Source organism: Amblyomma americanum, chromosome 3, assembly GCF_052857255.1.
Source record: "Amblyomma americanum isolate KBUSLIRL-KWMA chromosome 3, ASM5285725v1, whole genome shotgun sequence".
NCBI classification, from domain to species: Eukaryota; Metazoa; Arthropoda; class Arachnida; order Ixodida; family Ixodidae; genus Amblyomma; species Amblyomma americanum.
Window position 1 is genome coordinate 47,505,335 of NC_135499.1, and position 26,340 is coordinate 47,531,674.

Here is a 26,340-nt window from a genome sequence, read left to right on the forward strand (position 1 = left end):
ATCAGGATCATCGGACCAGTAAGGAAACGTCGGCGCCTGAAATTAACAGGACAAGAATTAGCACAGCATTCGATGCTCCACCGGACTGCAGAGTGTCGCCTTTCGCAGCTTCCTTTTGCAGTGCTTAAATCCCGTGGCTCATGACGTCAGTTGCACTGTAGGCGGTGAGTGTGAAGTTATCTGTCGTCGCTTTGGTGCCTCTATCTTGCTTCCCCGCTCCGGCCGTGCATCAGGATCATCAGACCAGTAAGGGAAACGTCGGCGCCTAAAATAACAGGACAAGAATTAGCACAGCATTCGATGCTCCACCGGACTGCAGAGTGTCGCCTTTCGCAGCTTCCTTTTGTAGTGCTTAAATCACGTGGCTCATGACGTCAGTTGCACTGTAGGCGGTGAGGGCGAAGTTATCTCTCGTCGCTTTGGTGCTTCTATCTGGCTTCCCCGCTCCGGCCATGCATCAGGATCACCGGACCAGTAAGGGACACGTCGGCGCCTAAAAGTAAGAGGACAAGAATTAGCACAGCATTCGATGCTTCACCCGACTGCAGAGTGTCGCCTTTCGCAGCTTCCTTTTGTAGTGCTTAAATCCCGTGGCTCATGACGTCAGTTGCGCTGTAGGCGGTGAGGGCGAAGTTATCTGTCGTCGCTTTGATGCTTCTATCTTGCTTCCCCGCTCCGGCCGTGCATCAGGATCATCGGACCTGTAAGGGACACGTCGGCGCCTAAAAGTAACAGGACAAGAATTAGCACAGCATTCGATGCTCCACCGGACTGCAGAGTGCCGCTTTTCAGAGCTTCCTTTTGCAGTGCTTAAATCCCCTGGCTCATGACGTCAGTTCCGCTGTAGGCGGTTAGGGCGAAGTTATCTGTCGTCGCTTTCGTGCTTCTATCTTCCTTCCCCGCTCCGGCCGTGCATCAGGATCATCGGACCAGTAAGGGCCACGTCGGCGCCTAAAAGTAACAAGACAAGAATTAGCACAGCATTCGATGCTCCACCGAACTGCAGAGTGTCGCCTTTCGCAGCTTCCTTTTGCAGTGCTTAAATCCCGTGGCTCATGACGTCAGTTGCACTGTAGGCGGTGACGACGAAGTTATCTGTCGTCGCTTTGGTGCTTCTATCTTGCTTCCCCGCTCCACCCGTGCATCAGGATCATCGTACCAGTAAGGCACACGTCGGCGCCTAAAATAACAGGACAAGACTAGCACAGCATCCGATGCTCCACCGGACTGCAGAGTGTCGCCTTTCGCAGCTTCCTTTTGCAGTGCTTGAATCCCGTCGCTCCTGACGTCAGTTGCACTGTAGGCGGTGAGGGCGAAGTTATCTGTCGTCGCTTTGGTGCTTCTATCTTGCTCCCCGTTCCGGCCGTGCATCAGGATCATCGGACCAGTAAGGAAACGTCGGCGCCTAAAAGTAACAGGACAAGAATTAGCACAGCATTCGATGCTCCACCGGACTGCAGAGTGCCGCTTTTCACAGCTTCCTTTTGCAGTGCTTAAATCCCGTGGCTCATGACGTCAGTTCCGCTGTAGGCGGTTAGGGCGAAGTTATCTGTCGTCGCTTTGGTGCTTCCATCTTCCTTCCCCGCTCCGGCCGTGCATCAGGATCATCGGACCAGTAAGGGACACGTCGGCGCCTAAAATAACAGGACAAGAATTAGCACAGCATTCGATGCTCCACCGGACTGCAGAGTGTCGCCTTTCGCAGCTTCCTTTTATAGTGCTTAAATCCCGTGGCTCATGACGTCAGTTCCACTGTAGGCGGTGAGTTCGAAGTTATCTGTCGTCGCTTTGGTGCTTCTATCTGGCTTCCCCGCTCCGCCCGTGCATCAGGACCATCGGACCAGTAAGGGACACGTCGGCGCCTAAAAGTAACAGGATGAGAAATCGCACAGCATTCGATGCTCCACCGGACTGAAGAGTGTCGCCTTTCCCAGCTTCCTTTTGTAGTGCTTAAATCCCGTGGCTCATGACGTCAGTTCCACTGTAGGCGGTGAGGGCGAAGTTATCTGTCGTCGCTTTGGTGCTCCTATCTGGCTTCCCCGCTCCGCCCGTGCATCAGGATCATCGGACCAGTAAGGGACACGTCGGCGCCTAAAGTTAACAGGATGACAAATAGCACAGCATTCGATGCTCCACCGGACTGAAGAGTGTCGTCTTTCGCAGCTTCCTTTTGCAGTGCTTAAATCCCGTGGCTAATGATGTCAGTTCCGCTGTAGGCGGTTAGGGCGAAGTTATCTGTCGTCGCTTTGGTGCTTCGATCTTGCTTCCCCGCTCCGCCCGTGCATCAGGGTCATCGTACCAGTAAGGGACACGTCGGCACCTAAAATAACAGGACAAGATTAGCACAGCATTCGATGCTCCACCGGACTGTAGAGTGTCGCCTTTTGCAGTGCCTAAATCCTGTCGCTCATGACGTCAGTTGCACTGTAGGCGGTGAGGGCGAAGTTATCTGTCGTCCCTTTGGTGCTTCTATCTTGCTCCCCGTTCCAGCCGTGCATCAGGTTCATCGGACCAGTAAGGAAACGTCGGCGCCTAAAAGTAACAGGACAAGAATCAGCACAGCATTCGATGCTCCACCGGACTGCGGAGTGTCGCCTTTCGCAGATTCCTTTTGTAGTCCTTAAATCCGGTGGCTCATGACGTCAGTTGCGCTGTAGGCTGTGAGGGCGAAGTTATATGTCGTCGCTTTGGTGCTTCTATCTTGCTTCCCCGCTCCGGCCGTGCATCAGGATCATCGGACCAGTAAGGGACACGTCGGCGCCTAAAAGTAACATTACAAGAATTAGCACAGCATTCGATGCTCCACCGGACTGCAGAGTGCCGCTTTTCAGAGCTTCCTTTTGCAGTGCTTAAATCCCCTGGCTCATGACGTCAGTTCCGCTGTAGGCGGTTAGGGCGAAGTTATCTGTCGTCGCTTTTGTGCTTCTATCTTCCTTCCCCGCTCCGGCCGTGCATCAGGATCATCGGACCAGTAAGGGACACGTCGGCGCCTAAAATTAACAGGACAAGAATTAGCACAGCATTCGATGCTCCACCGGACTGCAGAGTGTCGCCTTTCGCAGCTTCCTTTTGCAGTGCTTAAATCCGGTGGCTCATGACGTCAGTTGCACTGTAGGCGGTGAGTGTGAAGTTATCTGTCGTCGCTTTGGTGCCTCTATCTTGCTTCCCCGCTCCGGCCGTGCATCAGGATCATCAGACCAGTAAGGGACACGTCGGCGCCTAAAATAACAGGACAATAATTAGGACAGCATTCGATGCTCCACCGGACTGCAGAGTGTCGCCTTTCGCAGCTTCCTTATGTAGTGCTTTTATCCCGTGGCTCATGACGTCAGTTCCGCTGTAGGCGGTTAGGGCGAAGTTATCTGTCGTCGCTTTGGTGCCTCTATCTTCCTTCCCCGCTCCGGCCGTGCATCAGGATCATCGGAACAGTAAGGGACACATCGGCGCCTATAAGTAACAGTACAAGAATTAGCACAGCATTCGATGCTCCACCGGACTGCAGAGTGTCGCCTTTCGCAGCTTCCTTTTGCAGTGCTTAAATCCCGTCGCTCATGACGTCAGTAGCACTGTAGGCGGTGAGGGCGAAGTTATCTGTCGTCGCTTTGGTGCTTCTATCTTGCACCCCGTTCCGGCCGTGCATCAGGATCATCGGACCTGTAAGGAAACGTCGGCGCCTGAAATTAACAGGACAAGAATTAGCACAGCATTCGATGCTCCACCGGACTGCAGAGTGTCGCCTTTCGCAGCTTCCTTTTGCAGTGCTTAAATCCCGTGGCTCATGACGTCAGTTGCACTGTAGGCGGTGAGTGTGAAGTTATCTGTCGTCGCTTTGGTGCCTCTATCTTGCTTCCCCGCTCCGGCCGTGCATCAGGATCATCAGACCAGTAAGGGAAACGTCGGCGCCTAAAATAACAGGACAAGAATTAGCACAGCATTCGATGCTCCACCGGACTGCAGAGTGTCGCCTTTCGCAGCTTCCTTTTGTAGTGCTTAAATCACGTGGCTCATGACGTCAGTTGCACTGTAGGCGGTGAGGGCGAAGTTATCTCTCGTCGCTTTGGTGCTTCTATCTGGCTTCCCCGCTCCGGCCATGCATCAGGATCACCGGACCAGTAAGGGACACGTCGGCGCCTAAAAGTAAGAGGACAAGAATTAGCACAGCATTCGATGCTTCACCCGACTGCAGAGTGTCGCCTTTCGCAGCTTCCTTTTGTAGTGCTTAAATCCCGTGGCTCATGACGTCAGTTGCGCTGTAGGCGGTGAGGGCGAAGTTATCTGTCGTCGCTTTGATGCTTCTATCTTGCTTCCCCGCTCCGGCCGTGCATCAGGATCATCGGACCTGTAAGGGACACGTCGGCGCCTAAAAGTAACAGGACAAGAATTAGCACAGCATTCGATGCTCCACCGGACTGCAGAGTGCCGCTTTTCAGAGCTTCCTTTTGCAGTGCTTAAATCCCCTGGCTCATGACGTCAGTTCCGCTGTAGGCGGTTAGGGCGAAGTTATCTGTCGTCGCTTTTGTGCTTCTATCTTCCTTCCCCGCTCCGGCCGTGCATCAGGATCATCGGACCAGTAAGGGACACGTCGGCGCCTAAAATTAACAGGACAAGAATTAGCACAGCATTCGATGCTCCACCGGACTGCAGAGTGTCGCCTTTCGCAGCTTCCTTTTGCAGTGCTTAAATCCGGTGGCTCATGACGTCAGTTGCACTGTAGGCGGTGAGTGTGAAGTTATCTGTCGTCGCTTTGGTGCCTCTATCTTGCTTCCCCGCTCCGGCCGTGCATCAGGATCATCAGACCAGTAAGGGACACGTCGGCGCCTAAAATAACAGGACAATAATTAGCACAGCATTCGATGCTCCACCGGACTGCAGAGTGTCGCCTTTCGCAGCTTCCTTATGTAGTGCTTATATCCCGTGGCTCATGACGTCAGTTGCACTGTAGGCGGTGAGGGCGAAGTTATCTGTCGTCGCTTTGGTGCTTCTATCTGACTTCCCCGCTCCGCCCGTGCATCAGGATCATCGGACCAGTAAGGGACACGTCGGCGCCTAAAAGTAACAGGATGAGAAATAGCACAGCATTCGATGCTCCACCGGACTGAAGAGTGTCGCCTTTCGCAGCTTCCTTTTGTAATGCTTAAACCCCGTGGCTAATGATGTCAGTTGCACTGTAGGCGGTGAGGGCGAAGTTATCTGTCGTCGCTTTGGTGCTTTTATCTCGCTTCCCCGCTCCGGCCGTGCGTCAGGATCATCGGACCAGTAAGGAAACGTCGGCGCCAAAAAGTAACAGGACAAGAATTAGCACAGCATTCGATGCTCCACCGGACTGCGCAGTGTCGCCTTTCGCAGATTCCTTTTGTAGTGCTTAAATCCGGTGGCTCATGACGTCAGTTGCGCTGTAGTCGGTGAGGGCGAAGTTATCTGTCGTCGCTTTGGTGCTTCTATTTTGCTTCCCCGCTTCGGCCGTGCATCAGGATCTTTGGACCAGTAAGGGACACGTGGGCGCCTAAATGTAACAGGACACGAATTAGTACAGCACTCGATGCTCCACCGGATTGCAGAGTGTCGCCTTTCGCAGCTTCCTTTTGTAGTGCTTAAATCCCGTGGCTCATGACGTCAGTTGCACTGTAGGCAGTGAGGGCAAAGTTATCTGTCGTCGCTTTGGTGCTTCTATCTTGCTTCCCCGCTCCGGCCGTGCATCAGGGTCATCGGACCAGTAAGGGACACGTTGGCGCCTAAAAGAAACAGGACAAGAATTAGCATAGCATTCGATGCTCCACCGAACTGCAGAGTGCCGCCTTTCGCAGCTTCCTTTTGCAGTGCTTAAATCCCGTGGCTCATGATGTCCGTTGCACTGTAGGCGGTGAGAGCGAAGTTATCTGTCGTCGCTTTGGTGCTTCTATCTAGCTTCCCCGCTCCGGCCGTGCATCGGGATCATCGGACCGGTAAGGGACACGTCGGCGCCTAAAAGTAACAGGACAAGAATTAGCACAGCATTCGATGCTTCACTCGACTGCAGAGTGTCGCCTTTCGCAGCTTCCTTCTGTAGTGCTTAAATCCCGTGGCTCATGACGTCAGTTGCACTGTAGGCGGTGACGACGAAGTTATCTGTCGTCGCTTTGGTGCTTCTATCTTGCTTCCCCGCTCCGCCGGTGCATCAGGATCATCGTACCAGTAAGGGACACGTCGGCGCCTAAAATAACAGGACAAGATTAGCACAGCATTCGATGCTCCACCGGACTGCAGAGTGTCGCCTTTCGCAGCTTCCTTTTGCAGTGCTTAAATCCGGTGGCTCATGACGTCAGTTGCGCTGTAGGCGGTGAGGGCGAAGTTATATGTCGTCGCTTTGGTGCTTCTATCTTGCTTCCCCGCTCCGGCCGTGCATCAAGATCATCGGACCAGTAAGGGACACGTCGGCGCCTAAAAGTAACAGGACAAGATTTAGCACAGCATTCGATGCTCCACCGGACTGCAGAGTGTCGCCTTTCGCAGATTCCTTATGTAGTGCCTAAATCCCGTGGATCATGACGTCAGTTGCACTGTATGCAGTGAGGGCAAAGTTATCTGTCGTCGCTTTGGTGCTTCTATCTTGCTTCCCCGCTCCGGCCGTGCATCAGGATCATCGGACCAGTAAGGGACACGTCGGCGCCTAAAAATAACAGGACAAGAATTAGCACAGCATTCAATGCTCCACCGAACTGCAGAGTGTCGCCTTTCGCAGCTTCCTTTTGCAGTGCTTAAATCCCGAGGATCATGACGTCAGTTCCACTGTAGGCGGTGAGGGCGAAGTTATCTGTCGTCGCTTTGGTGCTTCTATCTTGCTTCCCCGCTCCGGCCATGCATCAGGATCACCGGACCAGTAAGGGACACGTCGGCGCCTAAAAGTAACAGGACAAGAATTAGCACAGCATTCGATGCTTCACCCGACTGCAGAGTGTCGCCTTTCGCAGCTTCCTTTTGTAGTGCTTAAATCCCGTGGCTCATGACGTCAGTTGCACTGTAGGCGGTGACGACGAAGTTATCTGTCGTCGCTTTGGTGCTTCTATCTTGCTTCCCCGCTCCGCCCGTGCATCAGGATCATCGTACCAGTAAGGGACACGTCGGCGCCTAAAATAACAGGACAAGACTAGCACAGCATCCGATGCTCCACCGGACAGCAGAGTGTCGCCTTTCGCAGCTTCCTTTTGCAGTGCTTAAATCCCGTCGCTCATGACGTCAGTTGCACTGTAGGCGGTGAGGGCGAAGTTATCTGTCGTCGCTTTGGTGCTTCTATCTTGCTCCCCGTTCCGGCCGTGCATCAGGATCATCGGACCAGTAAGGAAACGTCGGCGCCTGAAAGTAGCAGGACAAGAATCAGCACAGCATTCGATGCTCCACCGGACTGCGGAGTGTCGCCTTTCGCAGATTCCTTTTGTAGTGCTTAAATCCGGTTGCTCAGGACGTCAGTTGCGCTGTAGGCGGTGAGGGCGAAGTTATCTGTCGTCGCTTTGATGCTTCTATCTTGCTTCCCCGCTCCGGCCGTGCATCAGAATCATCGGACCAGTAAGGGACACGTCGGCGCCTAAAATTAACAGGACAAGAATTAGCAGAGCATTCGATGCTCCACCGGACTACAGAGTGTCGCCTTTCGCAGCATCCTTTTGCAGTGCTTAAATCCCGTGGCTCATGACTTCAGTTGCACTGTAGGCGGTGAGTGTGAAGTAATCTGTCGTCGCTTTGTTGCCTCTATCTTGCTTCCCCGCTCCGGCCGTGCATCACGATCATGAGACCAGTAAGGGACACGTCGGCGCCTAAAATAACAGGACCAGAATTAGCACAGCATTCGATGCTCCACCGGACTGCAGAGTGTCGCCTTTCCCAGCTTCCTTTTGTAGTGCTTAAATCCCGTGGCTCATGACGTCAGTTCCACTGTAGGCGGTGAGGGCGAAGTTATCTGTCGTCGCTTTGGTGCTTCTATCTGGCTTCCCCGCTCCGCCCGTGCATCAGGATCATCGGACCAGTAAGGGACACGTCGGCGCCTAAAAGTAACAGGATGAGAAATAGCACAGCATTCGATGCTCCACCGGACTGAAGAGTGTCGCCTTTCGCAGCTTCCTTTTGCAGTGCTTAAATCCCGTGGCTAATGATGTCAGTTGCAATGTAGGTGGCGAGGGCGAAGTTATCTGTCGTCGCTTTGGTGCTTCTATCTCGCTTCCCCGCTCCGGCCGTGCATCAGGATCATCGGACCAGTAAGGGAAACGTCGGCGCCTAAAAGTAACAAGACAACAATTAGCACAGCATTCGATGCTCCACCGGACTGCAGAGTGTCGCCTTTCGCAGCTTCCTTTTGCAGTGCTTAAATCCCGTGGCTCATGACGTCAGTTGCACTGTAGGCGGTGAGGGCGAAGTTATCTGTCGTCGCTTTGGTGCTTCTATCTTCCTTCCCCGCTCCGGCCGTGCATCAGGATCATCGGACCGGTAAGGGACACGTCGGCGCCTAAAAGTAACAGGACAAGAATTAGCACAGCATTCGATGCTCCACCGTACGGCAGTGTCGCCTTTCGCACCTTCCTTTTGCAGTGCTTAAATCCCGTGGCTCATGACGTCAGTTCCGCTGTAGGCGGTTAGGGCGAAGTTATCTGTCGTCGCTTTCGTTCTTCTATCTTCCTTCCCCGCTCCGGCCGTGCATCAGGATCATCGGACCAGTAAGGGAGACGTCGGCGCCTAAAATTAACAGGACAAGAATTAGCACAGCATTCGATGCTCCACCGGACTGCAGAGTGTCGCCTTTCGCAGCTTCCTTTTGCAGTGCTTAAATCCCGTGGCTCATGACGTCAGTTGCACTGTAGGCGGTGAGTGTGAAGTTATCTGTCGTCGCTTTGGTGCCTCTATCTTGCTTCCCCGCTCCGGCCGTGCATCAGGATCATCAGACCAGTAAGGGACACATCGGCGCCTAAAATAACAGGACAAGAATTAGCACAGCATTCGATGCTCCACTGGACTGCAGAGTGTCGCCTTTCGCAGCTTCCTTTTGTAGTGCCTAAATCCCGTGGCTCATGACGTCAGTTGCACTGTAGGCGGTGACGACGAAGTTATCTGTCGTCGCTTTGGTGCTTCTATCTTGCTTCCCCGCTCCCCCCGTGCATCAGGGTCATCGTACCAGTAAGGGACACGTCGGCACCTAAAATAACAGGACAAGATTAGCACAGCATTCGATGCTCTACCGGACTGCAGAGTGTCGCCTTTCGCAGCTTCCTTTTGCAGTGCTTAAATCCCGTCGCTCATGACGTCAGTTCCACTGTAGGCAGTGAGGGCGAAGTTATCTGTCGTCCCTTTGGTGCTTCTATCTTGCTTCCCCGCTCCGGCCGTGCATCAGGATCATCGGACCAGTAAGGGACACGTCGGCGCCTAAAAGTAACAGGACAAGAATTAGCACAGCATTCGATGCTCCACCGGACTGCAGAGTGCCGCTTTTCACAGCTTCCTTTTGCAGTGCTTAAATCCCGTGGCTCATGACGTCAGTTCCGCTGTAGGCGGTTAGGGCGAAGTTATCTGTCATCGCTTTCGTGCTTCTATCTTCCTTCCCCGCTCCGGCCGTGCATCAGGATCATCGGACCAGTAAGGGACACGTCGGTGCCTAAAATTAACAGGACAAGAATTAGCACAGCATTCGATGCTCCACCGGACTGCAGAGTGTCGCCTTTCGCAGCTTCCTTTTGCAGTGCTTAAATCCCGTGGCTCATGACGTCAGTTGCACTGTAGGCGGTGAGTGTGAAGTTATCTGTCGTCGCTTTGGTGCCTCTATCTTGCTTCCCCGCTCCGGCCGTGCATCAAGATCATCAGACCAGTAAGGGACACGTCGGCGCCTAAAATAACAGGACAAGAATTAGCACAGCATTCGATGCTCCACCGGACTGCAGAGTGTCGCCTTTCGCAGCTTCCTTTTGTAGTGCTTAAATCCCGTGCCTCATGACGTCAGTTGCACTGTAGGCGGTGAGGGCGAAGTTATCTGTCGTCGCTTTGGTGCTTCTATCTGGCTTCCCCGCTCCGGCCATACATCAAGATCACCGGACCAGTAAGGGACACGTCGGCGCCTAAAAGTAACAGGACAAGAATTAGCACAGCATTCGATGCTTCACCCGACTGCAGAGTGTCGCCTTTCGCAGCTTCCTTTTGTAGTGCATAAATCCCGTGGCTCATGACGTAAGTTGCACTGTAGGCGGAGGCGACGAAGTTATCTGTCGTCGCTTTGGTGCTTCTATCTTGCTTCCCCGCTCCGCCCGTGCATCAGGATCATCGTACCAGTAAGGGACACGTCGGCGCCTAAAATAACAGGACAAGACTAGCACAGCATCCGATGCTCCACCGGACTGCAGAGTGTCGCCTTTCGCAGCTTCCTTTTGCAGTGCTTAAATCCCGTCGCTCATGACGTCAGTTGCACTGTAGGCGGTGAGGCCGAAGTTATCTGTCGTCGCTTTGGTCCTTCTCTCTTGCTCCCCGTTCCGGCCGTGCATCAGGATCATAGGACCAGTAAGGAAACGTCGGCGCCTGAAAGTAGCAGGACAGGAATCAGCACAGCATTCGATGCTCCACCGTACTGCGGAGTGTCGCCTTTCGCAGATTCCTTTTGTAGTGCTTAAATCCGGTGGCTCATGACGTCAGTTGCGCTGTAGGCGGTGAGGGCGAAGTTATCTGTCGTCGCTTTGATGCTTCTATCTTGCTTCCCCGCTCCGCCCGTGCATCAGGATCATCGTAGCAGTAAGGGACACGTCGGCGCCTAAAATAACAGGACAAGATTAGCACTGCATTCGATGCTGCACCGGACTGCAGAGTGTCGCCTTTCGCAGCTTCCTTTTCCAGTGCTTAAATCCCGTCGCTCATGACGTCAGTTGCACTGTAGGCGGTGAGGGCGAAGTTATCTCTCGTCCCTTTGGTGCTTCTATCTTGCTCCCCGTTCCGGCCGTGCATCAGGATCATCGGACCAGTAAGGAAACGTCGGCGCCTAAAAGTAACAGGACAAGAATCAGCACAGCATTCGATGCTCCACCGGACTGCAGAGTGTCGCCTTTCGCAGCTTCCTTTTGCAGTGCTTAAATCCCGTCGCTCATGACGTCAGTTGCACTGTAGGCAGTGAGGGCGAAGTTATCTGTCGTCCCTTTGGTGCTTCTATCTTGCTTCCACGCTCCGGCCGTGCATCAGGATAATCGGACCAGTAAGGGACACGTCGGCGCCTAAAAGTAACAGCACAAGAATTAGCACAGCATTCGATGCTCCACCGGACTGCAGAGTGCCGCTTTTCACAGCTTCCTTTTGCAGTACTTAAATCCCGTGGCTCATGACGTCAGTTCCGCTGTAGGCGGTTAGGGCGAAGTTATCTGTCGTCGCTTTCGTGCTTCTATCTTCCTTCCCCGCTCCGGCCGTGCATCAGGATCATCGGACCAGTAAGGGACACGTCGGCGCCTAAAATTAACAGGACAAGAATTAGCACAGCATTCGGTGCTCCACCGGACTGCAGAGTGTCGCCTTTCGCAGCTTCCTTTTGCAGTGCTTAAATCTCGTGGCTCATGACGTCAGTTGCACTGTAGGCGGTGAGTGTGAAGTTATCTGTCGTCGCTTTGGTGCCTCTATCTTGCTTCCCCGCTCCGGCCGTGCATCAGGATCATCAGACCAGTAAGGGACACGTCGGCGCCTAAAATAACAGGACAAGAATTAGCACAGCATTCGATGCTCCACCGGACTGCAGAGTGTCGCCTTTCGCAGCTTCCTTTTGTAGTGCTTAAATCCCGTGCCTCATGACGTCAGTTGCACTGTAGGCGGTGAGGGCGAAGTTATCTGTCGTCGCTTTGGTGCTTCTATCTGGCTTCCCCGCTCCGGCCATACATCAGGATCACCGGACCAGTAAGGGACACGTCGGCGCCTAAAAGTAACAGGACAAGAATTAGCACAGCATTCGATGCTTCACCCGACTGCAGAGTGTCGCCTTTCGCAGCTTCCTTTTGTAGTGCATAAATCCCGTGGCTCATGACGTAAGTTGCACTGTAGGCGGTGGCGACGAAGTTATCTGTCGTCGCTTTGGTGCTTCTATCTTGCTTCCCCGCTCCGCCCGTGCATCAGGATCATCGTACCAGTAAGGGACACGTCGGCGCCTAAAATAACAGGACAAGACTAGCACAGCATCCGATGCTCCACCGGACTGCAGAGTGCCGCTTTTCACAGCTTCCTTTTGCAATACTTAAATCCCGTGGCTCATGACGTCAGTTCCGCTGTAGGCGGTTAGGGCGAAGTTATCTGTCGTCGCTTTCGTGCTTCTATCTTCCTTCCCCGCTCCGGCCGTGCATCAGGATCATCGGACCAGTAAGGAAACGTCGGCGCCTGAAAGTAGCAGGACAGGAATCAGCACAGCATTCGATGCTCCACCGTACTGCGGAGTGTCGCCTTTCGCAGCTTCCTTTTGTAGTGCATAAATCCCGTGGCTCATGACGTCAGTTGCACTGTAGGCGGTGAGGGCGAAGTTATCTCTCGTCCCTTTGGTGTTTCTATCTTGCTTCCACGCTCCGCCCGTGCATCAGGATCATCGGACCAGTAAGGGACACGTCGGCGCCTAAAAGTAACAGGACAAGAATTAGCACAGCATTCGATGCTCCACCGGACTGCAGAGTGCCGCTTTTCACAGCTTCCTTTTGCAGTGCTTAAATCCCGTGGCTCATGACGTCAGTTCCGCTGTAGGCGGTTAGGGCGAAGTTATCTGTCGTCGCTTTGGTGCTTCTATCTTGCTTCCCCGCTCCGCCCGTTCATCAGGATCATCGTACCAGTAAGGGACACATCGGCGCCTAAAATAACAGGAAAAGACTAGCACAGCATCCGATGCTCCACCGGACTGCAGTGTCGTCTTTCGCAGCTTCCTTTTGCAGTGCATAAATCCCGTCGCTCATGACGTCAGTAGCACTGTATGCGGTGAGGGCGAAGTTATCTGTCGTCGCTTTGGTGCTTCTATCTTGCACCCCGTTCCGGCCGTGCATCAGGATCATCGGACCAGTAAGGAAACGTCGGCGCCTGAAAGTAGCAGGACAAGAATCAGCACAGCATTCGATGCTCCACCGGACTGCAGAGTGTCGCCTTTCGCAGCTTCCTTTTGCAGTGCTTAAATCCCGTCGCTCATGACGTCAGTTGCACTGTAGGCAGTGAGGGCGAAGTTACCTGTCGTCCCTTTGGTGCTTCTATCTTGCTTCCACGCTCCGGCCGTGCATCAGGATCATCGGACCAGTAAGGGACACGTCGGCGCCTAAAAGTAACAGGACAAGAATTAGCACAGCATTCGATGCTCCACCGGACGGCAGAGTGCCGCTTTTCACAGCTTCCTTTTGCAGTACTTAAATCCCGTGGCTCATGACGTCAGTTCCGCTGTAGGCGGTTAGGGCGAAGTTATCTGTCGTCGCTTTCGTGCTTCTATCTTCCTTCCCCGCTCCGGCCGTGCATCAGGATCATCGGACCAGTAAGGGACACGTCGGCGCCTAAAATTAACACTACAAGAATTAGCACAGCATTCGATGCTCCACCGGACTGCAGAGTGTCGCCTTTCGCAGCTTCCTTTTGCAGTGCTTAAATCCCGTGGCTCATGACGTCAGTTGCACTGTATGCGGTGAGGGCGAAGTTATCTGTCGTCGCTTTGGTGCTTCTATCTTGCACCCCGTTCCGCCCGTGCATCAGGATCATCGTACCAGTAAGGGACACGTCGGCGCCTAAAATAACAGGACAAGACTAGCACAGCATCCGATGCTCCACCGGACTGCAGAGTGTCGCCTTTCGCAGCTTCCTTTTGCAGTGCTTAAATCCCGTCGCTCATGACGTCAGTTGCACTGTAGGCGGTGAGGCCGAAGTTATCTGTCGTCGCTTTGGTCCTTCTCTCTTGCTCCCCGTTCCGGCCGTGCATCAGGATCATAGGACCAGTAAGGAAACGTCGGCGCCTGAAAGTAGCAGGACAGGAATCAGCACAGCATTCGATGCTCCACCGTACTGCGGAGTGTCGCCTTTCGCAGATTCCTTTTGTAGTGCTTAAATCCGGTGGCTCATGACGTCAGTTGCGCTGTAGGCGGTGAGGGCGAAGTTATCTGTCGTCGCTTTGATGCTTCTATCTTGCTTCCCCGCTCCGCCCGTGCATCAGGATCATCGTAGCAGTAAGGGACACGTCGGCGCCTAAAATAACAGGACAAGATTAGCACTGCATTCGATGCTCCACCGGACTGCAGAGTGTCGCCTTTCGCAGCTTCCTTTTCCAGTGCTTAAATCCCGTCGCTCATGACGTCAGTTGCACTGTAGGCGGTGAGGGCGAAGTTATCTCTCGTCCCTTTGGTGCTTCTATCTTGCTCCCCGTTCCGGCCGTGCATCAGGATCATCGGACCAGTAAGGAAACGTCGGCGCCTAAAAGTAACAGGACAAGAATCAGCACAGCATTCGATGCTCCACCGGACTGCAGAGTGTCGCCTTTCGCAGCTTCCTTTTGCAGTGCTTAAATCCCGTCGCTCATGACGTCAGTTGCACTGTAGGCAGTGAGGGCGAAGTTATCTGTCGTCCCTTTGGTGCTTCTATCTTGCTTCCACGCTCCGGCCGTGCATCAGGATAATCGGACCAGTAAGGGACACGTCGGCGCCTAAAAGTAACAGCACAAGAATTAGCACAGCATTCGATGCTCCACCGGACTGCAGAGTGCCGCTTTTCACAGCTTCCTTTTGCAGTACTTAAATCCCGTGGCTCATGACGTCAGTTCCGCTGTAGGCGGTTAGGGCGAAGTTATCTGTCGTCGCTTTCGTGCTTCTATCTTCCTTCCCCGCTCCGGCCGTGCATCAGGATCATCGGACCAGTAAGGGACACGTCGGCGCCTAAAATTAACAGGACAAGAATTAGCACAGCATTCGGTGCTCCACCGGACTGCAGAGTGTCGCCTTTCGCAGCTTCCTTTTGCAGTGCTTAAATCTCGTGGCTCATGACGTCAGTTGCACTGTAGGCGGTGAGTGTGAAGTTATCTGTCGTCGCTTTGGTGCCTCTATCTTGCTTCCCCGCTCCGGCCGTGCATCAGGATCATCAGACCAGTAAGGGACACGTCGGCGCCTAAAATAACAGGACAAGAATTAGCACAGCATTCGATGCTCCACCGGACTGCAGAGTGTCGCCTTTCGCAGCTTCCTTTTGTAGTGCTTAAATCCCGTGCCTCATGACGTCAGTTGCACTGTAGGCGGTGAGGGCGAAGTTATCTGTCGTCGCTTTGGTGCTTCTATCTGGCTTCCCCGCTCCGGCCATACATCAGGATCACCGGACCAGTAAGGGACACGTCGGCGCCTAAAAGTAACAGGACAAGAATTAGCACAGCATTCGATGCTTCACCCGACTGCAGAGTGTCGCCTTTCGCAGCTTCCTTTTGTAGTGCATAAATCCCGTGGCTCATGACGTAAGTTGCACTGTAGGCGGTGGCGACGAAGTTATCTGTCGTCGCTTTGGTGCTTCTATCTTGCTTCCCCGCTCCGCCCGTGCATCAGGATCATCGTACCAGTAAGGGACACGTCGGCGCCTAAAATAACAGGACAAGACTAGCACAGCATCCGATGCTCCACCGGACTGCAGAGTGCCGCTTTTCACAGCTTCCTTTTGCAATACTTAAATCCCGTGGCTCATGACGTCAGTTCCGCTGTAGGCGGTTAGGGCGAAGTTATCTGTCGTCGCTTTCGTGCTTCTATCTTCCTTCCCCGCTCCGGCCGTGCATCAGGATCATCGGACCAGTAAGGAAACGTCGGCGCCTGAAAGTAGCAGGACAGGAATCAGCACAGCATTCGATGCTCCACCGTACTGCGGAGTGTCGCCTTTCGCAGCTTCCTTTTGTAGTGCATAAATCCCGTGGCTCATGACGTCAGTTGCACTGTAGGCGGTGAGGGCGAAGTTATCTCTCGTCCCTTTGGTGTTTCTATCTTGCTTCCACGCTCCGCCCGTGCATCAGGATCATCGGACCAGTAAGGGACACGTCGGCGCCTAAAAGTAACAGGACAAGAATTAGCACAGCATTCGATGCTCCACCGGACTGCAGAGTGCCGCTTTTCACAGCTTCCTTTTGCAGTGCTTAAATCCCGTGGCTCATGACGTCAGTTCCGCTGTAGGCGGTTAGGGCGAAGTTATCTGTCGTCGCTTTGGTGCTTCTATCTTGCTTCCCCGCTCCGCCCGTTCATCAGGATCATCGTACCAGTAAGGGACACATCGGCGCCTAAAATAACAGGAAAAGACTAGCACAGCATCCGATGCTCCACCGGACTGCAGTGTCGTCTTTCGCAGCTTCCTTTTGCAGTGCATAAATCCCGTCGCTCATGACGTCAGTAGCACTGTATGCGGTGAGGGCGAAGTTATCTGTCGTCGCTTTGGTGCTTCTATCTTGCACCCCGTTCCGGCCGTGCATCAGGATCATCGGACCAGTAAGGAAACGTCGGCGCCTGAAAGTAGCAGGACAAGAATCAGCACAGCATTCGATGCTCCACCGGACTGCAGAGTGTCGCCTTTCGCAGCTTCCTTTTGCAGTGCTTAAATCCCGTCGCTCATGACGTCAGTTGCACTGTAGGCAGTGAGGGCGAAGTTACCTGTCGTCCCTTTGGTGCTTCTATCTTGCTTCCACGCTCCGGCCGTGCATCAGGATCATCGGACCAGTAAGGGACACGTCGGCGCCTAAAAGTAACAGGACAAGAATTAGCACAGCATTCGATGCTCCACCGGACGGCAGAGTGCCGCTTTTCACAGCTTCCTTTTGCAGTACTTAAATCCCGTGGCTCATGACGTCAGTTCCGCTGTAGGCGGTTAGGGCGAAGTTATCTGTCGTCGCTTTCGTGCTTCTATCTTCCTTCCCCGCTCCGGCCGTGCATCAGGATCATCGGACCAGTAAGGGACACGTCGGCGCCTAAAATTAACACTACAAGAATTAGCACAGCATTCGATGCTCCACCGGACTGCAGAGTGTCGCCTTTCGCAGCTTCCTTTTGCAGTGCTTAAATCCCGTGGCTCATGACGTCAGTTGCACTGTAGGCGGTGAGTGTGAAGTTATCTGTCGTCGCTTTGGTGCCTCTATCTTGCTTCCCCGCTCCGGCCGTGCATCAGGATCATCAGACCAGTAAGGGACACGTCGGCGCCTAAAATAACAGGACAAGAATTAGCACAGCATTCGATGCTCCACCGGACTGCAGAGTGTCGCCTTTCGCAGCTTCTTTTTGTAGTGCCTAAATCCCGTGGCTCATGACGTCAGTTGCACTGTAGGCGGTGACGACGAAGTTATCTGTCGTCGCTTTGGTGCTTCTATCTTGCTTCCCCGCTCCCCCCGTGCATCAGGGTCATCGTACCAGTAAGGGACACGTCGGCACCTAAAATAACAGGACAAGATTAGCACAGCATTCGATGCTCCACCGGACTGCAGAGTGTCGCCTTTCGCAGCTTCCTTTTGCAGTGCTTAAATCCCGTCGCTCATGACGTCAGTTGCACTGTAGGCAGTGAGGGCGAAGTTATCTGTCGTCCCTTTGGTGCTTCTATCTTGCTTCCCCGCTCCGGCCGTGCATCAGGATCATCGGACCAGTAAGGGACACGTCGGCGCCTAAAAGTAACAGGACAAGAATTAGCACAGCATTCGATGCTCCACCGGACTGCAGAGTGCCGCTTTTCACAGCTTCCTTTTGCAGTGCTTAAATCCCGTGGCTCATGACGTCAGTTCCGCTGTAGGCGGTTAGGGCGAAGTTATCTGTCATCGCTTTCGTGCTTCTATCTTCCTTCCCCGCTCCGGCCGTGCATCAGGATCATCGGACCAGTAAGGGACACGTCGGTGCCTAAAATTAACAGGACAAGAATTAGCACACCATTCGATGCTCCACCGGACTGCAGAGTGTCGCCTTTCGCAGCTTCCTTTTGTAGTGCTTAAATCCCGTGCCTCATGACGTCAGTTGCACTGTAGGCGGTGAGGGCGAAGTTATCTGTCGTCGCTTTGGTGCTTCTATCTGGCTTCCCCGCTCCGGCCATACATCAAGATCACCGGACCAGTAAGGGACACGTCGGCGCCTAAAATTAACAGGACAAGAATTAGCACAGCATTCGATGCTCCACCGGACTGCAGAGTGTCGCCTTTCGCAGCTTCCTTTTGCAGTGCTTAAATCCCGTGGCTCATGACGTCAGTTGCACTGTAGGCGGTGAGTGTGAAGTTATCTGTCGTCGCTTTGGTGCCTCTATCTTGCTTCCCCGCTCCGGCCGTGCATCAGGATCATCAGACCAGTAAGGGACACATCGGCGCCTAAAATAACAGGACAAGAATTAGCACAGCATTCGATGCTCCACTGGACTGCAGAGTGTCGCCTTTCGCAGCTTCCTTTTGTAGTGCCTAAATCCCGTGGCTCATGACGTCAGTTGCACTGTAGGCGGTGACGACGAAGTTATCTGTCGTCGCTTTGGTGCTTCTATCTTGCTTCCCCGCTCCCCCCGTGCATCAGGGTCATCGTACCAGTAAGGGACACGTCGGCACCTAAAATAACAGGACAAGATTAGCACAGCATTCGATGCTCCACCGGACAGCAGAGTGTCGCCTTTCGCAGCTTCCTTTTGCAGTGCTTAAATCCCGTCGCTCATGACGTCAGTTGCACTGTAGGCAGTGAGGGCGAAGTTATCTGTCGTCCCTTTGGTGCTTCTATCTTGCTTCCCCGCTCCGGCCGTGCATCAGGATCAGCGGACCAGTAAGGGACACGTCGGCGCCTAAAAGTAACAGGACAAGAATTAGCACAGCATTCGATGCTCCACCGGACTGCAGAGTGCCGCTTTTCACAGCTTCCTTTTGCAGTGCTTAAATCCCGTGGCTCATGACGTCAGTTCCGCTGTAGGCGGTTAGGGCGAAGTTATCTGTCATCGCTTTCGTGCTTCTATCTTCCTTCCCCGCTCCGGCCGTGCATCAGGATCATCGGACCAGTAAGGGACACGTCGGTGCCTAAAATTAACAGGACAAGAATTAGCACAGCATTCGATGCTCCACCGGACTGCAGAGTGTCGCCTTTCGCAGCTTCCTTTTGCAGTGCTTAAATCCCGTGGCTCATGACGTCAGTTGCACTGTAGGCGGTGAGTGTGAAGTTATCTGTCGTCGCTTTGGTGCCTCTATCTTGCTTCCCCGCTCCGGCCGTGCATCAGGATCATCAGACCAGTAAGGGACACGTCGGCGCCTAAAATAACAGGACAAGAATTTGCACAGCATTCGATGCTCCACCGGACTGCAGAGTGTCGCCTTTCGCAGCTTCCTTTTGCAGTGCTTAAATCCCGTGGCTCATGACGTCAGTTGCACTGTAGGCGGTGAGTGTGAAGTTATCTGTCGTCGCTTTGGTGCCTCTATCTTGCTTCCCCGCTCCGGCCGTGCATCAGGATCATCAGACCAGTAAGGGACACGTCGGCGCCTAAAATAACAGGACAAGAATTAGCACAGCATTCGATGCTCCACCGGACTGCAGAGTGTCGCCTTTCGCAGCTTCCTTTTGTAGTGCCTAAATCCCGTGGCTCATGACGTCAGTTGCACTGTAGGCGGTGACGACGAAGTTATCTGTCGTCGCTTTGGTGCTTCTATCTTGCTTCCCCGCTCCCCCCGTGCATCAGGGTCATCGTACCAGTAAGGGACACGTCGGCACCTAAAATAACAGGACAAGATTAGCACAGCATTCGATGCTCCACCGGACTGCAGAGTGTCGCCTTTCGCAGCTTCCTTTTGCAGTGCTTAAATCCCGTCGCTCATGACGTCAGTTGCACTGTAGGCAGTGAGGGCGAAGTTATCTGTCGTCCCTTTGGTGCTTCTAACTTGCTTCCCCGCTCCGGCCGTGCATCAGGATCATCGGACCAGTAAGGGACACGTCGGTGCCTAAAAGTAACAGGACAAGAATTAGCACAGCATTCGATGCTCCACCGGACTGCAGAGTGCCGCTTTTCACAGCTTCCTTTTGCAGTGCTTAAATCCCGTGGCTCATGACGTCAGTTCCGCTGTAGGCGGTTAGGGCGAAGTTATCTGTCATCGCTTTCGTGCTTCTATCTTCCTTCCCCGCTCCGGCCGTGCATCAGGATCATCGGACCAGTAAGGGACACGTCGGTGCCTAAAATTAACAGGACAAGAATTAGCACACCATTCGATGCTCCACCGGACTGCAGAGTGTCGCCTTTCGCAGCTTCCTTTTGTAGTGCTTAAATCCCGTGCCTCATGACGTCAGTTGCACTGTAGGCGGTGAGGGCGAAGTTATCTGTCGTCGCTTTGGTGCTTCTATCTGGCTTCCCCGCTCCGGCCATACATCAAGATCACCGGACCAGTAAGGGACACGTCGGCGCCTAAAATTAACAGGACAAGAATTAGCACAGCATTCGATGCTCCACCGGACTGCAGAGTGTCGCCTTTCGCAGCTTCCTTTTGCAGTGCTTAAATCCCGTGGCTCATGACGTCAGTTGCACTGTAGGCGGTGAGTGTGAAGTTATCTGTCGTCGCTTTGGTGCCTCTATCTTGCTTCCCCGCTCCGGCCGTGCATCAGGATCATCAGACCAGTAAGGGACACATCGGCGCCTAAAATAACAGGACAAGAATTAGCACAGCATTCGATGCTCCACTGGACTGCAGAGTGTCGCCTTTCGCAGCTTCCTTTTGTAGTGCCTAAATCCCGTGGCTCATGACGTCAGTTGCACTGTAGGCGGTGACGACGAAGTTATCTGTCGTCGCTTTGGTGCTTCTATCTTGCTTCCCCGCTCCCCCCGTGCATCAGGGTCATCGTACCAGTAAGGGACACGTCGGCACCTAAAATAACAGGACAAGATTAGCACAGCATTCGATGCTCCACCGGACTGCAGAGTGTCGCCTTTCGCAGCTTCCTTTTGCAGTGCTTAAATCCCGTCGCTCATGACGTCAGTTGCACTGTAGGCAGTGAGGGCGAAGTTATCTGTCGTCCCTTTGGTGCTTCTATCTTGCTTCCCCGCTCCGGCCGTGCATCAGGATCAGCGGACCAGTAAGGGACACGTCGGCGCCTAAAAGTAACAGGACAAGAATTAGCACAGCATTCGATGCTCCACCGGACTGCAGAGTGCCGCTTTTCACAGCTTCCTTTTGCAGTGCTTAAATCCCGTGGCTCATGACGTCAGTTCCGCTGTAGGCGGTTAGGGCGAAGTTATCTGTCATCGCTTTCGTGCTTCTATCTTCCTTCCCCGCTCCGGCCGTGCATCAGGATCATCGGATCAGTAAGGGACACGTCGGTGCCTAAAATTAACAGGACAAGAATTAGCACAGCATTCGATGCTCCACCGGACTGCAGAGTGTCGCCTTTCGCAGCTTCCTTTTGCAGTGCTTAAATCCCGTGGCTCATGACGTCAGTTGCACTGTAGGCGGTGAGTGTGAAGTTATCTGTCGTCGCTTTGGTGCCTCTATCTTGCTTCCCCGCTCCGGCCGTGCATCAGGATCATCAGACCAGTAAGGGACACGTCGGCGCCTAAAATAACAGGACAAGAATTTGCACAGCATTCGATGCTCCACCGGACTGCAGAGTGTCGCCTTTCGCAGCTTCCTTTTGCAGTGCTTAAATCCCGTGGCTCATGACGTCAGTTGCACTGTAGGCGGTGAGTGTGAAGTTATCTGTCGTCGCTTTGGTGCCTCTATCTTGCTTCCCCGCTCCGGCCGTGCATCAGGATCATCAGACCAGTAAGGGACACGTCGGCGCCTAAAATAACAGGACAAGAATTAGCACAGCATTCGATGCTCCACCGGACTGCAGAGTGTCGCCTTTCGCAGCTTCCTTTTGTAGTGCCTAAATCCCGTGGCTCATGACGTCAGTTGCACTGTAGGCGGTGACGACGAAGTTATCTGTCGTCGCTTTGGTGCTTCTATCTTGCTTCCCCGCTCCCCCCGTGCATCAGGGTCATCGTACCAGTAAGGGACACGTCGGCACCTAAAATAACAGGACAAGATTAGCACAGCATTCGATGCTCCACCGGACTGCAGAGTGTCGCCTTTCGCAGCTTCCTTTTGCAGTGCTTAAATCCCGTCGCTCATGACGTCAGTTGCACTGTAGGCAGTGAGGGCGAAGTTATCTGTCGTCCCTTTGGTGCTTCTATCTTGCTTCCCCGCTCCGGCCGTGCATCAGGATCATCGGACCAGTAAGGGACACGTCGGTGCCTAAAAGTAACAGGACAAGAATTAGCACAGCATTCGATGCTCCACCGGACTGCAGAGTGCCGCTTTTCACAGCTTCCTTTTGCAGTGCTTAAATCCCGTGGCTCATGACGTGAGTTCCGCTGTAGGCGGTTAGGGCGAAGTTATCTGTCATCGCTTTCGTGCTTCTATCTTCCTTCCCCGCTCCGGCCGTGCATCAGGATCATCGGACCAGTAAGGGACACGTCGGTGCCTAAAATTAACAGGACAAGAATTAGCACACCATTCGATGCTCCACCGGACTGCAGAGTGTCGCCTTTCGCAGCTTCCTTTTGTAGTGCTTAAATCCCGTGCCTCATGACGTCAGTTGCACTGTAGGCGGTGAGGGCGAAGTTATCTGTCGTCGCTTTGGTGCTTCTATCTGGCTTCCCCGCTCCGGCCATACATCAAGATCACCGGACCAGTAAGGGACACGTCGGCGCCTAAAATTAACAGGACAAGAATTAGCACAGCATTCGATGCTCCACCGGACTGCAGAGTGTCGCCTTTCGCAGCTTCCTTTTGCAGTGCTTAAATCCCGTGGCTCATGACGTCAGTTGCACTGTAGGCGGTGAGTGTGAAGTTATCTGTCGTCGCTTTGGTGCCTCTATCTTGCTTCCCCGCTCCGGCCGTGCATCAGGATCATCAGACCAGTAAGGGACACATCGGCGCCTAAAATAACAGGACAAGAATTAGCACAGCATTCGATGCTCCACTGGACTGCAGAGTGTCGCCTTTCGCAGCTTCCTTTTGTAGTGCCTAAATCCCGTGGCTCATGACGTCAGTTGCACTGTAGGCGGTGACGACGAAGTTATCTGTCGTCGCTTTGGTGCTTCTATCTTGCTTCCCCGCTCCCCCCGTGCATCAGGGTCATCGTACCAGTAAGGGACACGTCGGCACCTAAAATAACAGGACAAGATTAGCAGAGCATTCGATGCTCCACCGGACTGCAGAGTGTCGCCTTTCGCAGCTTCCTTTTGCAGTGCTTAAATCCCGTCGCTCATGACGTCAGTTGCACTGTAGGCAGTGAGGGCGAAGTTATCTGTCGTCCCTTTGGTGCTTCTATCTTGCTTCCCCGCTCCGGCCGTGCATCAGGATCAGCGGACCAGTAAGGGACACGTCGGCGCCTAAAAGTAACAGGACAAGAATTAGCACAGCATTCGATGCTCCACCGGACTGCAGAGTGCCGCTTTTCACAGCTTCCTTTTGCAGTGCTTAAATCCCGTGGCTCATGACGTCAGTTCCGCTGTAGGCGGTTAGGGCGAAGTTATCTGTCATCGCTTTCGTGCTTCTATCTTCCTTCCCCGCTCCGGCCGTGCATCAGGATCATCGGATCAGTAAGGGACACGTCGGTGCCTAAAATTAACAGGACAAGAATTAGCACAGCATTCGATGCTCCACCGGACTGCAGAGTGTCGCCTTTCGCAGCTTCCTTTTGCAGTGCTTAAATCCCGTGGCTCATGACGTCAGTTGCACTGTAGGCGGTGAGTGTGAAGTTATCTGTCGTCGCTTTGGTGCCTCTATCTTGCTTCCCCGCTCCGGCCGTGCATCAGGATCATCAGACCAGTAAGGGACACGTCGGCGCCTAAAATAACAGGACAAGAATTTGCACAGCATTCGATGCTCCACCGGACTGCGGAGTGTCGCCTTTCGCAGCTTCCTTTTGTAGTGCTTAAATCCCGTGCCTCATGACGTCAGTTGCACTGTAGGCGGTGGCGACGAAGTTATCTGTCGTCGCTTTGGTGCTTCTATCTTGCTTCCCCGCTCCGCCCGTGCATCAGGATCATCGTACCAGTAAGTGACACGTCGGCGCCTAAAATAACAGGACAAGACTAGCACAGCATCCGATGCTCCACCGGACTGCAGAGTGTCGCCTTTCGCAGCTTCCTTTTCCAGTGCTTAAATACCGTCGCTCATGACGTCAGTTGCACTGTAGGCGGTGAGGGCGAAGTTATCTCTCGTCCCTTTGGTGCTTCTATCTTGCTCCCCGTTCCGGCCGTGCATCAGGATCATCGGAGCAGTAAGGAAACGTCGGCACCTAAAATAACAGGACAAGATTAGCACAGCATTCGATGCTCCACCGGACTGCAGAGTGTCGCCTTTCGCAGCTTCCTTTTGCAGTGCTTAAATCCCGTCGCTCATGACGTCAGTTGCACTGTAGGCAGTGAGGGCGAAGTTATCTGTCGTCCCTTTGGTGCTTCTATCTTGCTTCCCCGCTCCGGCCGTGCATCAGGATCATCGGACCAGTAAGGGACACGTCGGCGCCTAAAAGTAACAGGACAAGAATTAGCACAGCATTCGATGCTCCACCGGACTGCAGAGTGTCGCCTTTCGCAGCTTCCTTTTGTAGTGCTTAAATCCCGTGCCTCATGACGTCAGTTGCACTGTAGGCGGTGAGGGCGAAGTTATCTGTCGTCGCTTTGGTGCTTCTATCTTGCACCCCGTTCCGGCCGTGCATCAGGATCATCGGACCAGTAAGGAAACGTCGGCGCCTGAAAGTAGCAGGACAAGAATCAGCACAGCACTCGATGCTCCACCGGACTGCGGAGTGTCGCCTTTCGCAGATTCCTTTTGTAGTGCTCAAATCCGGTGGCTCATGACGTTAGTTGCGCTGTAGGCGGTGAGGGCGAAGTTATCTGTCGTCGCTTTGATGCTTCTATCTTGCTTCCCCTCTCCGGCCGTGCATCAGGATCATCGGACCAGTAAGGGACACGTCGGCGCCTAAAAGTAACAGGACAAGAATTAGCACAGCATTCGATGCTCCACCGGACTGCAGAGTGCCGCTTTTCACAGCTTCCTTTTGCAGTGCTTAAATCCCGTGGCTCATGACGTCAGTTCCGCTGTAGGCGGTTAGGGCGAAGTTATCTGTCGTCGCTTTGGTGCTTCTATCTTGCTTCCCCGCTCCGCCCGTTCATCAGGATCATCGTACCAGTAAGGGACACGTCGGCGCCTAAAATAACAGGAAAAGACTAGCACAGCATCCGATGCTCCACCGGACTGCAGAGTGTCGCCTTTCGCAGCTTCCTTTTGTAGTGCCTAAATCCCGTGGCTCATGACGTCAGTTGCACTGTAGGCGGTGACGACGAAGTTATCTGTCGTCGCTTTGGTGCTTCTATCTTGCTTCCCCGCTCCCCCCGTGCATCAGGGTCATCGTACCAGTAAGGGACACGTCGGCACCTAAAATAACAGGACAAGATTAGCACAGCATTCGATGCTCCACCGGACTGCAGAGTGTCGCCTTTCGCAGCTTCCTTTTGCAGTGCTTAAATCCCGTCGCTCATGACGTCAGTTGCACTGTAGGCAGTGAGGGCGAAGTTATCTGTCGTCCCTTTGGTGCTTCTATCTTGCTTCCCCGCTCCGGCCGTGCATCAGGATCATCGGACCAGTAAGGGACACGTCGGTGCCTAAAAGTAACAGGACAAGAATTAGCACAGCATTCGATGCTCCACCGGACTGCAGAGTGCCGCTTTTCACAGCTTCATTTTGCAGTGCTTAAATCCCGTGGCTCATGACGTCAGTTCCGCTGTAGGCGGTTAGGGCGAAGTTATCTGTCATCGCTTTCGTGCTTCTATCTTCCTTCCCCGCTCCGGCCGTGCATCAGGATCATCGGACCAGTAAGGGACACGTCGGTGCCTAAAATTAACAGGACAAGAATTAGCACACCATTCGATGCTCCACCGGACTGCAGAGTGTCGCCTTTCGCAGCTTCCTTTTGTAGTGCTTAAATCCCGTGCCTCATGACGTCAGTTGCACTGTAGGCGGTGAGGGCGAAGTTATCTGTCGTCGCTTTGGTGCTTCTATCTGGCTTCCCCGCTCCGGCCATACATCAAGATCACCGGACCAGTAAGGGACACGTCGGCGCCTAAAATTAACAGGACAAGAATTAGCACAGCATTCGATGCTCCACCGGACTGCAGAGTGTCGCCTTTCGCAGCTTCCTTTTGCAGTGCTTAAATCCCGTGGCTCATGACGTCAGTTGCACTGTAGGCGGTGAGTGTGAAGTTATCTGTCGTCGCTTTGGTGCCTCTATCTTGCTTCCCCGCTCCGGCCGTGCATCAGGATCATCAGACCAGTAAGGGACACATCGGCGCCTAAAATAACAGGACAAGAATTAGCACAGCATTCGATGCTCCACTGGACTGCAGAGTGTCGCCTTTCGCAGCTTCCTTTTG